We start from the raw sequence: 16,564 nt of genomic DNA, 5'->3' as shown, positions 1-16,564 counted from the left end.
GAATGGCTCTACGGAGCTGTGTGTCCTGTCTCCGGATGGCTCCTTGGACGCGATCAAGCAAATCCCGGAAAGAGTCTTGTGACATCCTGGTATATTCCGGGAATTTGTCCGGGTTGTCATTGAGCTCGCCATAGAGGGTGTGATATGCCCCACGGCTCTCCCGCAGTTCTACAATGGGGTGTTGCCAAAACCGCCTACGCCTTGTCCTTCTCTGTCTTTCCCGGTTTCGGTGTTGCTCCCAAGCAAACGCACACGCCAGAAAAATCTTGATGCTTAGATCCAGTTTGAAGTAAAAGCTATCCATGTGAAGATCCATCTTGTCACAGGATACAGGAGCAAAATCTGAAGATTTCAGCTGTCCTAGGGTCTATATATAGATATCCCATAATACACGCCCTCTGTAGTCCCATTGGCTGTTTCTTGTGCTCTAGATTTTTCTCCTGAAAATTTTTTCAACATGCGCACAAAAAACGCAAACGTATGGAAAACGCAAGAAAAAGCATGTAAACGCAGCGTTTTAATGACGCATGCGGTAACCGCATGCGGTTTTAAAACGTAGCACTTACACGCATTTTCTTGCGTTTTTCGTGTCCTTGCGTTTGCGGATTAAACGCTGCAGATTAAAACGCAAATGTGAAAGTAGCCTTACCGCTTTCCTAATCCGTCTAGTCTGAACCAGTTTCCTGTAACTTGTCCGGTCTGTTCCAGTTCCTGTCCCGTCTACCAGGCGTGCAGTATCCATCCTCCTGCTATCCAATACCTGGCCGTCATGACTCTCCCAGTCCATCCCTGCTTCCCTACACCTATTAGGGGGTCAGCTGCTGCAGCTCCAGGGTCTGTCCTGGAGTGGCACCTGGCATCCCTCTAGGTCCAATTCTACACTCTAGTGAAGAACCAAGTGGTCACTTAGTTACGATTCTCCAGGCTCTCCTCGGATGGCGGCACAGTGGTTCCACAACCACGTGCGTTATACCCAACTTCACAACAAAACCAATGCATTATCATAAAGTCAACCCATCTGTGACGACACAGCATTTTATCTATTTTCAGTAAGCCAGAAGGAATAGATCTATATGTTGACTTTTGAATGTGTGTGTTTCTTTCTGGTTGGTCAAGAAGACACAGGCTTTTGTTCATTTAAGCCTGTAATATTGACTTGAAATTTGACATTTGATGTAACATATTGTGCCATTATCCTGGATGACTGAGACGCAGGATAACTGAACAATGATGTTTGCGGATACATTGAATACACATTGTCTAGGCCAGCTAGCGTGGTAACTTGCTAAACAGAGGAAAGACTATGCAAATAGATTAAATAATTAAAGAATCCTAGTTGATCTAGTCACCATTCTTCCCCTTTACCTTTGGATGCTGGTTTGAATGACAGTTGTTAGGCTGGTTTCACACTTGCGTTTTGATCTGCAGCGTTTTAGCGCTAAAAACGCATGCGTTTTTTTTTTTCTATACTTAACATTAAAAAACGCATGCGTTTTTTAGCATGCGTTTTGACGCGTTTTCGGCAACGCATGCGTTTTGACGCGTGCGTTTAGTTGCAGAAATGCAACCTGTAGTAATTTCTAGCGGTGTTTTTTTGCCGCAAAAAAACGCATGCGTTTATTCGCAGCAAAAAAATGTATAGCTGTCTATGTAAACGCATGCGTTTTTAAGCACATGCGTTTGCTTGCGTTAAAAATGCATGCGTTTTTATAGAAAAACACAAGAAAACAAGAAAAAACAAGAAAACCCTAACCCTAACCCTAAACACAAGAAAAAACAAGAAAACCCTAACCCTAACACTAGGGTTACTAGGGATCCTAACCCTAACCCTAAGGTTAGGATCCCTAGTAACCCTAGGGATCCTAACCCTAACCCTCGGGATCCTAACCCTAACCCTCGGGATCCTAACCCTAACCCTTAGGGTTAGGATCCTAACCCTTAGGGTTAGGATCCCTAGGGTTAGGGCTAGGGTTAGGATCCCTAGGGTTAGGGTTAGGATCCCTAGGGTTAGGGTTAGGGTTAGGGTCCCTAGGGTTACTAGGGATCCTAACCCTAGCTATTTCTGTTTATAGTGGGTTTTCTAGTTGATTTTGATGATTGGCAGCTGTCACACACTTCTCAGCATGCGTTTAAAAAACGCAAACGCAGGAAAAACGCATGTAAACGCGGCAAAACGCCGCGGTTTTTTTTCTGCATGCAAAAACGCATGCGTCTAAAAAACGCAGCGTTTAAACGCGTTTACATGTGTTTTTTCACCACATGCGTTTTTTTTTTTAAAACGCTGCAGATAAAAACGCAAGTGTGAAACCAGCCTTAACTATGAAAAGAGGATATATGCGCCTCTGTAAAAGATATCTCCACATACAGAAATACATCCAAACAACCATAGACTTTCTACAGGACACAGCCAAGACATCTAGGCTCCATCATGAGGGACACAGATTTGTCATTCTACAGGATGCCAGCTTAAGGGCCCACGTCCCCGGCTGAAAGAAAACAGATCTGTTCCATTGACCATCACTGAACCATAATAATAATAATATTAATAATAATAATAATTATTATTATTTTATTTATATAGCGCCAACATATTCCGCAGCGCTTTACAACTTATAGAGGGGACTTGTACAGACAATACATTACAGCATAACAGAAATCACAGTTCAAAACAGATACCAGAAGGAATGAGGGCCCTGCTCGCAAGCTTACAAACTATGAGGAAAAGGGGAGACACGAGAGGTGGATGGTAACAATTGCTTTAGTTATTTGGACCAGCCATAGTGTAAGGCTCGGGTGTTCATGTAAAGCTGCATGAACCAGTTAACTGCCTAAGTATGTAGCAATACAGACACAGAGGCTATTAACTGCATAAAGTGTATGAGAACACGATGCAAGGAACCTGATTATGTGTTTGTTTTTTTTTTATTAGGCCACACAGGGATAGTTAGGTTAATGCGTTGAGGCGGTAGGCCAGAACAAATGCGTTTTTAGGGCACGCTTAAAACTGTGGGGATTGGGGATTAATCGTATTAACTTAGGTAGTGCATTCCATGGCCCCCTCGCCTCTGTCCCACGGGGAGTATGTGGCCTCCTCACCTCCGTTCACAAGGGATTCCGTGGCCTCCTCACCTCTGTCCTTGACCCCAAGGGAGTCTGTAGCCCCCTGACCTCTGTCCTGTGGCCCCCGGGAATTCTGTGGCCCCTCACCTCTGTCCTGTAGCCCCCGGAGCTCCAGTGTCCGCCTCCGTCGCCCTCAGAGTCTCAGTTCCTCTTCTTTACGATTCCGTCACTTTCCTCCAACTTCTGCAGCCGCAGACCCTGAAACACATGACCCCACCGGACCAATCGCTAATAGCCAGAGAGCAACAAGTTACCATGGGGCGGATCTGCCACCCCTCTAGCAACCTCACAGGAAGATGATTAACCCTGCACGTGCCAGAAGTAAGTCACAGCGACAGGTGGATGCCAGCTGCAGATGCTGCCGAGCGGGAGAGAGGAGTGGACAGTGCCGGGCGGCATGATGGGAGTGTGGTAGTATCAGGCTTGCATGTTCCTCTATTGCGCTTAACGTTATCCTCCTTCCCTTCACATGCAGAGCTCCGGGGTCAGGGATGATGGGAGTAGTGATACATTGTGTGATAAGATAATAGATTGTGAGCTCCGGGGTCAGGGATGATGGGAGTAGTGATACATTGTGTGATAAGATAATAGATTGTGAGCTCCGGGGTCAGGGATGATGGGAGTAGTGATACATTGTGTGATAAGATAATAGATTGTGAGCTCCGGGGTCAGGGATGATGGGAGTAGTGATACATTGTGTGATAGGAGATTAGATTGTGAGCTCCGGGGTCAGGGATGATGGGAGTAGTGATACATTGTGTGATAAGATAATAGATTGTGAGCTCCGGGGTCAGGGATGATGGGAGTAGTGATACATTGTGTGATAAGATAATAGATTGTGAGCTCCGGGGTCAGGGATGATGGGAGTAGTGATACATTGTGTGATAGGAGATTAGATTGTGAGCTCCGGGATCAGGGATGATGGGAGTAGTGATACATTGTGTGATAGGAGATTAGATTGTGAGCTCCGGGGTCAGGGATGATGGGAGTAGTGATACATTGTGTGATAAGATAATAGATTGTGAGCTCCGGGGTCAGGGATGATGGGAGTAGTGATACATTGTGTGATAAGATAATAGATTGTGAGCTCCGGGGTCAGGGATGATGGGAGTAGTGATACATTGTGTGATAAGATAATAGATTGTGAGCTCCGGGGTCAGGGATGATGGGAGTAGTGATACATTGTGTGATAAGATAATAGATTGTGAGCTCCGGGGTCAGGGATGATGGGAGTAGTGATACATTGTGTGATAGGAGATTAGATTGTGAGCTCCGGGATCAGGGATGATGGGAGTAGTGATACATTGTGTGATAGGAGATTAGATTGTGAGCTCCGGGGTCAGGGATGATGGGAGTAGTGATACATTGTGTGATAAGATAATAGATTGTGAGCTCCGGGGTCAGGGATGATGGGAGTAGTGATACATTGTGTGATAGGAGATTAGATTGTGAGCTCCGGGGTCAGGGATGATGGGAGTAGTGATACATTGTGTGATAGGAGATTAGATTGTGAGCTCCGGGATCAGGGATGATGGGAGTAGTGATACATTGTGTGATAAGATAATAGATTGTGAGCTCCGGGGTCAGGGATGATGGGAGTAGTGATACATTGTGTGATAAGATAATAGATTGTGAGCTCCGGGGTCAGGGGTGATGGGAGTAGTGATACATTGTGTGATAAGATAATAGATTGTGAGCTCCGGGGTCAGGGATGATGGGAGTAGTGATACACTGTGTGATAGGAGATTAGATTGTGAGCTCTGGGGTCAGGGGTGATGGGAGTAGTAATACATTGTGTGATAGGAGATTAGATTGTGAGCTCCGGGGTCAGGGATGATGGGAGTAGTGATACACTGTGTGATAGGAGATTAGATTGTGAGCTCCGGGGTCAGGGATGATGGGAGTAGTGATACATTGTGTGATAAGATAATAGATTGTGAGCTCCGGGGTCAGGGATGATGGGAGTAGTGATACATTGTGTGATAAGATAATAGATTGTGAGCTCCGGGGTCAGGGATGATGGGAGTAGTGATACATTGTGTGATAGGAGATTAGATTGTGAGCTCTGGGGTCAGGGGTGATGGGAGTAGTAATACATTGTGTGATAGGAGATTAGATTGTGAGCTCCGGGGTCAGGGATGATGGGAGTAGTGATACACTGTGTGATAGGAGATTAGATTGTGAGCTCCGGGGTCAGGGATGATGGGAGTAGTGATACATTGTGTGATAAGATAATAGATTGTGAGCTCCGGGGTCAGGGATGATGGGAGTAGTGATACATTGTGTGATAAGATAATAGATTGTGAGCTCCGGGGTCAGGGATGATGGGAGTAGTGATACATTGTGTGATAAGATAATAGATTGTGAGCTCCGGGGTCAGGGATGATGGGAGTAGTGATACATTGTGTGATAAGATAATAGATTGTGAGCTCCGGGGTCAGGGATGATGGGAGTAGTGATACATTGTGTGATAAGATAATAGATTGTGAGCTCCGGGGTCAGGGATGATGGGAGTAGTGATACATTGTGTGATAGGAGATTAGATTGTGAGCTCTGGGGTCAGGGATGATGGGAGTAGTGATACATTGTGTGATAAGATAATAGATTGTGAGCATCCGGGGTCAGGGATGATGGGAGTAGTGATACATTGTGTGATAAGATAATAGATTGTGAGCTCCGGGATCAGGGATGATGGGAGTAGTGATACATTGTGTGATAAGATAATAGATTGTGAGCTCCGGGGTCAGGGATGATGGGAGTAGTGATACATTGTGTGATAAGATAATAGATTGTGAGCTCCGGGGTCAGGGATGATGGGAGTAGTGATACATTGTGTGATAAGATAATAGATTGTGAGCTCCGGGGTCAGGGATGATGGGAGTAGTGATACATTGTGTGATAGGAGATTAGATTGTGAGCTCCGGGGTCAGGGATGATGGGAGTAGTGATACATTGTGTGATAAGATAATAGATTGTGAGCTCCGGGGTCAGGGATGATGGGAGTAGTGATACATTGTGTGATAAGATAATAGATTGTGAGCTCCGGGGTCAGGGATGATGGGAGTAGTGATACATTGTGTGATAAGATAATAGATTGTGAGCTCCGGGGTCAGGGATGATGGGAGTAGTGATACATTGTGTGATAGGAGATTAGATTGTGAGCTCCGGGATCAGGGATGATGGGAGTAGTGATACATTGTGTGATAGGAGATTAGATTGTGAGCTCCGGGGTCAGGGATGATGGGAGTAGTGATACATTGTGTGATAAGATAATAGATTGTGAGCTCCGGGGTCAGGGATGATGGGAGTAGTGATACATTGTGTGATAAGATAATAGATTGTGAGCTCCGGGGTCAGGGATGATGGGAGTAGTGATACATTGTGTGATAAGATAATAGATTGTGAGCTCCGGGGTCAGGGATGATGGGAGTAGTGATACATTGTGTGATAAGATAATAGATTGTGAGCTCCGGGGTCAGGGATGATGGGAGTAGTGATACATTGTGTGATAGGAGATTAGATTGTGAGCTCCGGGATCAGGGATGATGGGAGTAGTGATACATTGTGTGATAGGAGATTAGATTGTGAGCTCCGGGGTCAGGGATGATGGGAGTAGTGATACATTGTGTGATAAGATAATAGATTGTGAGCTCCGGGGTCAGGGATGATGGGAGTAGTGATACATTGTGTGATAAGATAATAGATTGTGAGCTCCGGGGTCAGGGATGATGGGAGTAGTGATACATTGTGTGATAAGATAATAGATTGTGAGCTCCGGGGTCAGGGATGATGGGAGTAGTGATACATTGTGTGATAAGATAATAGATTGTGAGCTCCGGGGTCAGGGATGATGGGAGTAGTGATACATTGTGTGATAAGATAATAGATTGTGAGCTCCGGGGTCAGGGATGATGGGAGTAGTGATACATTGTGTGATAGGAGATTAGATTGTGAGCTCCGGGATCAGGGATGATGGGAGTAGTGATACATTGTGTGATAGGAGATTAGATTGTGAGCTCCGGGGTCAGGGATGATGGGAGTAGTGATACATTGTGTGATAAGATAATAGATTGTGAGCTCCGGGGTCAGGGATGATGGGAGTAGTGATACATTGTGTGATAGGAGATTAGATTGTGAGCTCCGGGATCAGGGATGATGGGAGTAGTGATACATTGTGTGATAAGATAATAGATTGTGAGCTCCGGGGTCAGGGATGATGGGAGTAGTGATACACTGTGTGATAGGAGATTAGATTGTGAGCTCCGGGGTCAGGGGTGATGGGAGTAGTGATACATTGTGTGATAGGAGATTAGATTGTGAGCTCCGGGGTCAGGGATGATGGGAGTAGTGATACATTGTGTGATAAGATAATAGATTGTGAGCTCCGGGGTCAGGGATGATGGGAGTAGTGATACATTGTGTGATAAGATAATAGATTGTGAGCTCCGGGGTCAGGGATGATGGGAGTAGTGATACATTGTGTGATAGGAGATTAGATTGTGAGCTCCGGGATCAGGGATGATGGGAGTAGTGATACATTGTGTGATAGGAGATTAGATTGTGAGCTCCGGGGTCAGGGATGATGGGAGTAGTGATACATTGTGTGATAAGATAATAGATTGTGAGCTCCGGGGTCAGGGATGATGGGAGTAGTGATACATTGTGTGATAGGAGATTAGATTGTGAGCTCCGGGGTCAGGGATGATGGGAGTAGTGATACATTGTGTGATAGGAGATTAGATTGTGAGCTCCGGGATCAGGGATGATGGGAGTAGTGATACATTGTGTGATAAGATAATAGATTGTGAGCTCCGGGGTCAGGGATGATGGGAGTAGTGATACATTGTGTGATAAGATAATAGATTGTGAGCTCCGGGGTCAGGGGTGATGGGAGTAGTGATACATTGTGTGATAAGATAATAGATTGTGAGCTCCGGGGTCAGGGATGATGGGAGTAGTGATACACTGTGTGATAGGAGATTAGATTGTGAGCTCTGGGGTCAGGGGTGATGGGAGTAGTAATACATTGTGTGATAGGAGATTAGATTGTGAGCTCCGGGGTCAGGGATGATGGGAGTAGTGATACACTGTGTGATAGGAGATTAGATTGTGAGCTCCGGGGTCAGGGATGATGGGAGTAGTGATACATTGTGTGATAAGATAATAGATTGTGAGCTCCGGGGTCAGGGATGATGGGAGTAGTGATACATTGTGTGATAAGATAATAGATTGTGAGCTCCGGGGTCAGGGATGATGGGAGTAGTGATACATTGTGTGATAGGAGATTAGATTGTGAGCTCTGGGGTCAGGGGTGATGGGAGTAGTAATACATTGTGTGATAGGAGATTAGATTGTGAGCTCCGGGGTCAGGGATGATGGGAGTAGTGATACACTGTGTGATAGGAGATTAGATTGTGAGCTCCGGGGTCAGGGATGATGGGAGTAGTGATACATTGTGTGATAAGATAATAGATTGTGAGCTCCGGGGTCAGGGATGATGGGAGTAGTGATACATTGTGTGATAAGATAATAGATTGTGAGCTCCGGGGTCAGGGATGATGGGAGTAGTGATACATTGTGTGATAAGATAATAGATTGTGAGCTCCGGGGTCAGGGATGATGGGAGTAGTGATACATTGTGTGATAAGATAATAGATTGTGAGCTCCGGGGTCAGGGATGATGGGAGTAGTGATACATTGTGTGATAAGATAATAGATTGTGAGCTCCGGGATCAGGGATGATGGGAGTAGTGATACATTGTGTGATAAGATAATAGATTGTGAGCTCCGGGGTCAGGGATGATGGGAGTAGTGATACATTGTGTGATAAGATAATAGATTGTGAGCTCCGGGGTCAGGGATGATGGGAGTAGTGATACATTGTGTGATAAGATAATAGATTGTGAGCTCCGGGGTCAGGGATGATGGGAGTAGTGATACATTGTGTGATAGGAGATTAGATTGTGAGCTCCGGGGTCAGGGATGATGGGAGTAGTGATACATTGTGTGATAAGATAATAGATTGTGAGCTCCGGGGTCAGGGATGATGGGAGTAGTGATACATTGTGTGATAAGATAATAGATTGTGAGCTCCGGGGTCAGGGATGATGGGAGTAGTGATACATTGTGTGATAGGAGATTAGATTGTGAGCTCCGGGATCAGGGATGATGGGAGTAGTGATACATTGTGTGATAGGAGATTAGATTGTGAGCTCCGGGGTCAGGGATGATGGGAGTAGTGATACATTGTGTGATAAGATAATAGATTGTGAGCTCCGGGGTCAGGGATGATGGGAGTAGTGATACATTGTGTGATAAGATAATAGATTGTGAGCTCCGGGGTCAGGGATGATGGGAGTAGTGATACATTGTGTGATAAGATAATAGATTGTGAGCTCCGGGGTCAGGGATGATGGGAGTAGTGATACATTGTGTGATAAGATAATAGATTGTGAGCTCCGGGGTCAGGGATGATGGGAGTAGTGATACATTGTGTGATAAGATAATAGATTGTGAGCTCCGGGGTCAGGGATGATGGGAGTAGTGATACATTGTGTGATAGGAGATTAGATTGTGAGCTCCGGGATCAGGGATGATGGGAGTAGTGATACATTGTGTGATAGGAGATTAGATTGTGAGCTCCGGGGTCAGGGATGATGGGAGTAGTGATACATTGTGTGATAAGATAATAGATTGTGAGCTCCGGGGTCAGGGATGATGGGAGTAGTGATACATTGTGTGATAGGAGATTAGATTGTGAGCTCCGGGATCAGGGATGATGGGAGTAGTGATACATTGTGTGATAAGATAATAGATTGTGAGCTCCGGGGTCAGGGATGATGGGAGTAGTGATACACTGTGTGATAGGAGATTAGATTGTGAGCTCCGGGGTCAGGGGTGATGGGAGTAGTGATACATTGTGTGATAGGAGATTAGATTGTGAGCTCCGGGGTCAGGGGTGATGGGAGTAGTGATACACTGTGTGATAGGAGATTAGATTGTGAGCTCCGGGGTCAGGGATGATGGGAGTAGTGATACATTGTGTGATAAGATAATAGATTGTGAGCTCCGGGGTCAGGGATAATGGGAGTAGTGATACATTGTGTGATAGGAGATTAGATTGTGAGCTCTGGGGTCAGGGGTGATGGGAGTAGTGATACATTGTGTGATAAGATAATAGATTGTGAGCTCCGGGGTCAGGGATGATGGGAGTAGTGATACATTGTGTGATAGGAGATTAGATTGTGAGCTCCGGGGTCAGGGATGATGGGAGTAGTGATACACTGTGTGATAGGAGATTAGATTGTGAGCTCCGGGGTCAGGGATGATGGGAGTAGTGATACATTGTGTGATAAGATAATAGATTGTGAGCTCCGGGGTCAGGGATGATGGGAGTAGTGATACACTGTGTGATAGGAGATTAGATTGTGAGCTCCGGGGTCAGGGATGATGGGAGTAGTGATACATTGTGTGATAGGAGATTAGATTGTGAGCTCTGGGGTCAGGGGTGATGGGAGTAGTAATACATTGTGTGATAGGAGATTAGATTGTGAGCTCTGGGGTCAGGGATGATGGGAGTAGTGATACACTGTGTGATAGGAGATTAGATTGTGAGCTCCGGGGGATCAGGGATGATGGGAGTAGTGATACACTGTGTGATAGGAGATTAGATTGTGAGCTCTGGGGTCAGGGATGATGGGAGTAGTGATACACTGTGTGATAGGAAATTAGATTGTGAGCTCTGGGGGATCAGGGATGATGGGAGTAGTGATACACTGTGTGATAGGAGATTAGATTGTGAGCTCCGGGGTCAGGGATGATGGGAGTAGTGATACACTGTGTGATAGGAGATTAGATTGTGAGCTCCGGGGTCAGGGATGATGGGAGTAGTGATACATTGTGTGATAGGAGATTAGATTGTGAGCTCTGGGGTCAGGGATGATGGGAGTAGTGATACACTGTGTGATAGGAGATTAGATTGTGAGCTCTGGGGTCAGGGATGATGGGAGTAGTGATACACTGTGTGATAGGAGATTAGATTGTGAGCTCCGGGGTCAGGGATGATGGGAGTAGTGATACATTGTGTGATAGGAGATTAGATTGTGAGCTCTGGGGTCAGGGATGATGGGAGTAGTGATGCACTGTGTGATAGGAGATTAGATTGTGAGCTCTGGGGTCAGGGATGATGGGAGTAGTGATACACTGTGTGATAGGAAATTAGATTGTGAGCTCTGGGGGATCAGGGATGATGGGCAGCACGGTGGCTTAGTGGTTAGCACTGCAGCCTTGCAGCGCTGGAGTCCTGGGTTCAAATCCCACCAAGGACAACATCTGCAAAGAGTTTGTATGTTCTCTCCGTGTTTGCGTGGGTTTCCTCCGGGTACTCCGGTTTCCTCCCACATTCCAAAGACATACTGATAGGGAATTTAGATTGTGAGCCCCATTGGGGACAGCGATGATAATGTGTGCAAAGCTGTAAAGCGCTGTGGAATATGTTAGCGCTATATAAAAATAAAGATTATTATTATTATTATTATAGGAGATTAGATTGTGAGCTCCGGGGTCAGGGATGATGGGAGTAGTGATACATTGTGTGATAGGAGATTAGAGTGTGAGCTCCGGGGTCAGGGATAATGGGAGTAGTGATACATTGTGTGATAGGAGATTAGATTGTGAGCTCCGGGGTCAGGGATGATGGGAGTAGTGATACATTGTGTGATAGGAGATTAGAGTGTGAGCTCCGGGGTCAGGGATAATGGGAGTAGTGATACATTGTGTGATAGGAGATTAGATTGTGAGCTCCGGGGTCAGGGATGATGGGAGTAGTGATACACTGTGTGATAGATTAGATCGTCAGCTCCAGGGTCGGGGATGATGGGAGTAGTGGTGCACTCTGGGGGGACACTCTCCTGTTTGGTACAGTTGGTATAGGAGTATGGTCGCCCTGGTGCCGCTATGGGCACACCTGCACGGGGCCATGCTGGGACCTGTAGTTCCCCACACTAGGGGTGCACATAGCAGGCAGTGGTTGTTGTGGGGACACGGGCAGGACATCAGTGTTACACAGCTCTAGACTGTCCATGAATAGGGGGTCGTGAGGCAGCATCAGAGCAGAGCTGCATACTAAATACCGGCCAGCGACAGCTATTAATACTCGGCAGGACGGACGCTGCTATTTATGGCCCCGCTCAGCTGTCATTTACACATGGCTTAAAGGGCCCGACCGCTACAATTCCTTACCTTCCCCAATTCCTCTGCTTGTTGATATCGCAGCTGCTTGGCTCAGGATGGTGCTTTTCATTCACTGACAATAAGCAGAGATCTTGAGAACAGTTTCTTGAAGGATGAAGGAACCCAGACTGACGCTCTTCAGTGTCTCCCTTACAGCTGGGATGGGGAACCTCCGAGACACAATGCCCTGTTCTCCGTCCGCAGGGCAGATTCCCAGGTACCACAGTGCTTGGGCTGGTGGCTGCAGTTGCCATCTCATGACCCTTTCACTTCTCCTTACAACGCAAGCATTTATACATAGCGTTCACTACAGAACACTGCCGTGCATGCACTGAAGGGTTACGTCCTGACGCCAGCCATTACTAGGACATTCATTGTGGGCAGTTAGTCCCACCGACGACAGCAACTGCCCCAGAATTTCCTGTGTGATGTATATACAGCAGCCCCGGCATCTCCTGTGTGATGTATATACAGCAGCACAGGCATCTCCTGTGTGATGTATATACAGCCGCCCCAGCATCTCCTGTGTGATGTATATACTGCAGCCCTGGATCTCCTGTGTGATGTATACACTGCAGCCCCAGCATCTCCTGTATTATGTATATACAGCAGCATCGGCATCTACTGTGTGATGTACAGCACAGACCAAGAGTTTGGACACACCTTCTTCATTTAAAGATTTTTCTGTATTTTCATGACTATGAAAATTGTACATTCACACTGAAGGCATCAAAACTATGAATTAACACATGTGGAATTATATACTGAACAAAAAAGTGTGAATCAACTGAAATTATGTCTTATATTCTAGGTTCTTCAAAGTAGCCACCTTTTGCTTATACTGCATGAGCCCCACAGCCTCCCTATATATACAGCATGAGCCCCACACAGCCTCCCCATATACTGCATGAGCCCCACACAGCCTCCCTATACACACTCCATGAGCCCCCCACACAGCCTCCCTATACACAGTATGAGCCCCACACAGCGTCCCTATATACTGCATGAGCCCTACACAGCCTCCCTATATACACAGCATGATCCCCACACAGCCTCCCCATATACTGCATGAGCCCCACACAGCCTCCCTATATACAGTGCATGAGACCCGCAGCCTCCTTATATACACTGCATGGGCCCCACACAGCCTCCCTATATACACTGCATGAACCCCACACAGCCTCTCTATATACACTGCATGAGCCCCACACCGCCTCTCGATATACACTGCATGAGCCCCACAGCCTCCCTATATACACTGCATGAGCCCCACACAGCCTCCCTATATACACTGCATGAGCCCCACACAGCCTCCCTTTATACACTGCATGAGCCCCACACAGCCTCCCCTATATACACTGCATGAGCCCCACACATCCTCCCTATATACACTGCATGAGCCCAACAGCCTCCATACACACTGCATGAGCCCACACAGCCTCCCTATATACACTGCATGTCGCCCCCATAGCCTCCCCATGTGCAGAATGTTGCCTCGATATGCAGCACCATGTTCAGCATGTTGCCCCCATATGCAGCACCATGTGCAGCATGTCACCCCCATATGCAGCATATCACCTCCATATGCGGCACCATATGCAGTATGTCACCTCCATATGCAGCACCATGTCACCCCCATATGCAGCACCATGTGCAACATGTCACCCCCATGTGCAGCACCATGTCACCCCCATGTGCAGCACCATGTCATCCCCATGTGCAGCATGACACCCCCATAGCCTCCCCATGCCCACCCAAACATCCCACACACATGGGGAAAAAAATAACACCACATACTCGCATAGGTCCCGTTCCCCGGCGCTTTTCTTCCCTCTCTGCCTCTGGTGCGCTGACTCTCCGCAGTACACAGCTGACGCGATAAAATGACGTCATCGTGTCAGCTGTTTCACACGCTGATTGGTGGAGGAAGTGGCCGGAGGCCCCTCCACCAAATAAGTGCACAGATGGAGACAGAGAGCTGGTGGGCACAGTGCGACCTGTTGACCTCGTTTCCAGTCCCACGGCTGTCTTAGTCTGCGGGCTGGACTGAGACAGCCAATTTGGGTTTGGATCATTACCAGTAGTTGGAGGCACAGTTCACTGTATATTCTGCCCTTTTTCAAATCAGAACGCCTCCCTCCACTAAGCTCTGAGCCATATCGGTGACATCAGGGTTAGCAAGTTTCTTTCATCATTACTTTTTATCTAAGGGTATGTCTCCACGTTCAGGATTGCATCAGGATTTGGTCAGGATTTTCCATCAGTATTTGTAAGCCAAAACCAGGAGTGGGTGATAAATGCAGAAGTGGTGCATATGCTTCTATTATACTTTTCCTCTGATTGTTCCACTCCTGGTTTTGGCTTACAAATACTGATGGAAAATCCTGACCAAATCCTGATGCAATCCTGAACGTGGAGACATACCCTTATATACAAAGCTGAATGTGTGTGTGTATGTCTGGGATTGGCATCTGCACCGTCGCAGCTACAGCCACAAAATTTTGCACAGTCACACGTCTGGACCCTTAGAGCGTCATAGGCTATGTTGTGAGGCAAAATTTTAATCCCGCGCGTTCCAATTCACCAAACAATTTTGCCCCTATCTACATAATGGGGAAAAAGTGAAAGGAAAAGTGTTGGAGGCAAATTGACAGCTGCCAGATGTGAACAAGGGGGACTTAAAGAATGAGAGCGATGGCACCAAAGAATATATTGTACAGTTGCTAAGGTGGGGCCCCGACATGGGATACTCACCACACACGGGGATATGAACACACACAAAATGCGCCACACCCTACCACGTGCTTGAACACATACAGTATATCACCCTCAGCACACATTTCACCACACATACACCAACCTCGCCACATAAAAGTCAAAACACAAAAGTCGCCGCGCAAAACTCGCCACATGCAAAACTAGGCTCACGCAAAACTCGCCACACGTGCAAAACTCACCTCATGGAAAACTCGCCACATGCAAAACTTGCACACGCGGAAAAATTGCCACATGCACAAAAGTTGCTACACATGCAAAAGTTGCCTCACACAAGACTTGCACATACTCAAAACGCACCACACATAAAACTCGCCACACGCAAAACTTGCTGCACACAACTCGCTGCACACAACTTGCTACACTAACCTGTCACATGCAACTCGACACACAAAAAGTTGCTACCCGCATGTCGCCACACGAAACTCATCTCACAAAAGTCACTACATGCATGTCGCCACATGCAACTCAACACACACAACGTGACACATGAAACTCGCCCTAAAACACACACAAGTCTGGTGTTATCCTTCAAAAATAAAAATCTGATTAATAAGCAAACTACAAGAGCAACAAATGTACCATATAGGAAATACGGCAGCTATCAGTCACATGACCTGTCTATTATGTGTATGTGTGAGCTAATATATACTGCCAGGGGGGAGGGCTTCCTGTTGGCTGGGGATTTATCAGGCTGCCAATTTAGCTAACACTGAGGTAAAAATACTGAGCAAATAACGTGTGAACAAGGTCTAATACAGGAGGAGATGACACACAGATATATACTATATACAGGAGGAGATGACACAGGTATATACTATATACATGGGAGATGACACACACATATACTATATACAGGGGAGATGACATACAGGTACATACTATATACAGTGGAGACGACACACGGGTATATACTATATACAGGGGAGACGACACACAGGTATATACTATATACAGGGGAGATGACACACAGGTATATACTATATACAGGAGGAGATGACACACAGGTATATACTATATACAGGAGATGACACACAGGTATATACTATATACAGGGGAGATGACACACAGATATATACTATATACAGGAGGAGATGACACACAGGTATATACTATATACAGGAGATGTCATACAGGTACATACTATATACAGGGGAGATGACACACAGGTATATACTATATACAGGAAGAGATGACACAGGTATAAACTATACAGGGGAGATGACACACATATATACTATATACAGGAGGAGATGACACACAGATATATACTATATACAGGAGCAGATGACACACAGGTATATACTATATACAGGAGGAGATGACACATAGGTATATACTATATACAGGAGGAGATGACATACAGGTACATACTATATACAGGAGGAGATGACACACAGGTATATACTATATACAGTAGATGACTTACATGTATATA

General features: G+C 46.2%; 1 protein-coding gene across 3 annotated transcripts in view; it reads right to left on the bottom strand.

The window, feature by feature from the left end:
• Positions 1-3,391, bottom strand: part of PBXIP1 (PBX homeobox interacting protein 1) — a 60,152-nt gene extending 56,761 nt beyond the window's left edge. For all 3 annotated transcript variants that reach the window (XM_077255616.1, XM_077255625.1, XM_077255634.1), the window contains exon 1: positions 3,208-3,391. The gene's annotated coding sequence lies outside the window, so the exon portion shown is untranslated. The remainder of the gene's footprint in view (positions 1-3,207) is intronic.
• Between the last annotated feature and the right edge of the window lie 13,173 nt (positions 3,392-16,564).

Source organism: Ranitomeya variabilis, chromosome 1, assembly GCF_051348905.1.
Source record: "Ranitomeya variabilis isolate aRanVar5 chromosome 1, aRanVar5.hap1, whole genome shotgun sequence".
Classification (NCBI taxonomy): Eukaryota; Metazoa; Chordata; class Amphibia; order Anura; family Dendrobatidae; genus Ranitomeya; species Ranitomeya variabilis.
Note: the sequence above shows the minus strand (reverse complement) of the source record. Positions and strands in the feature narration are given on the sequence as shown.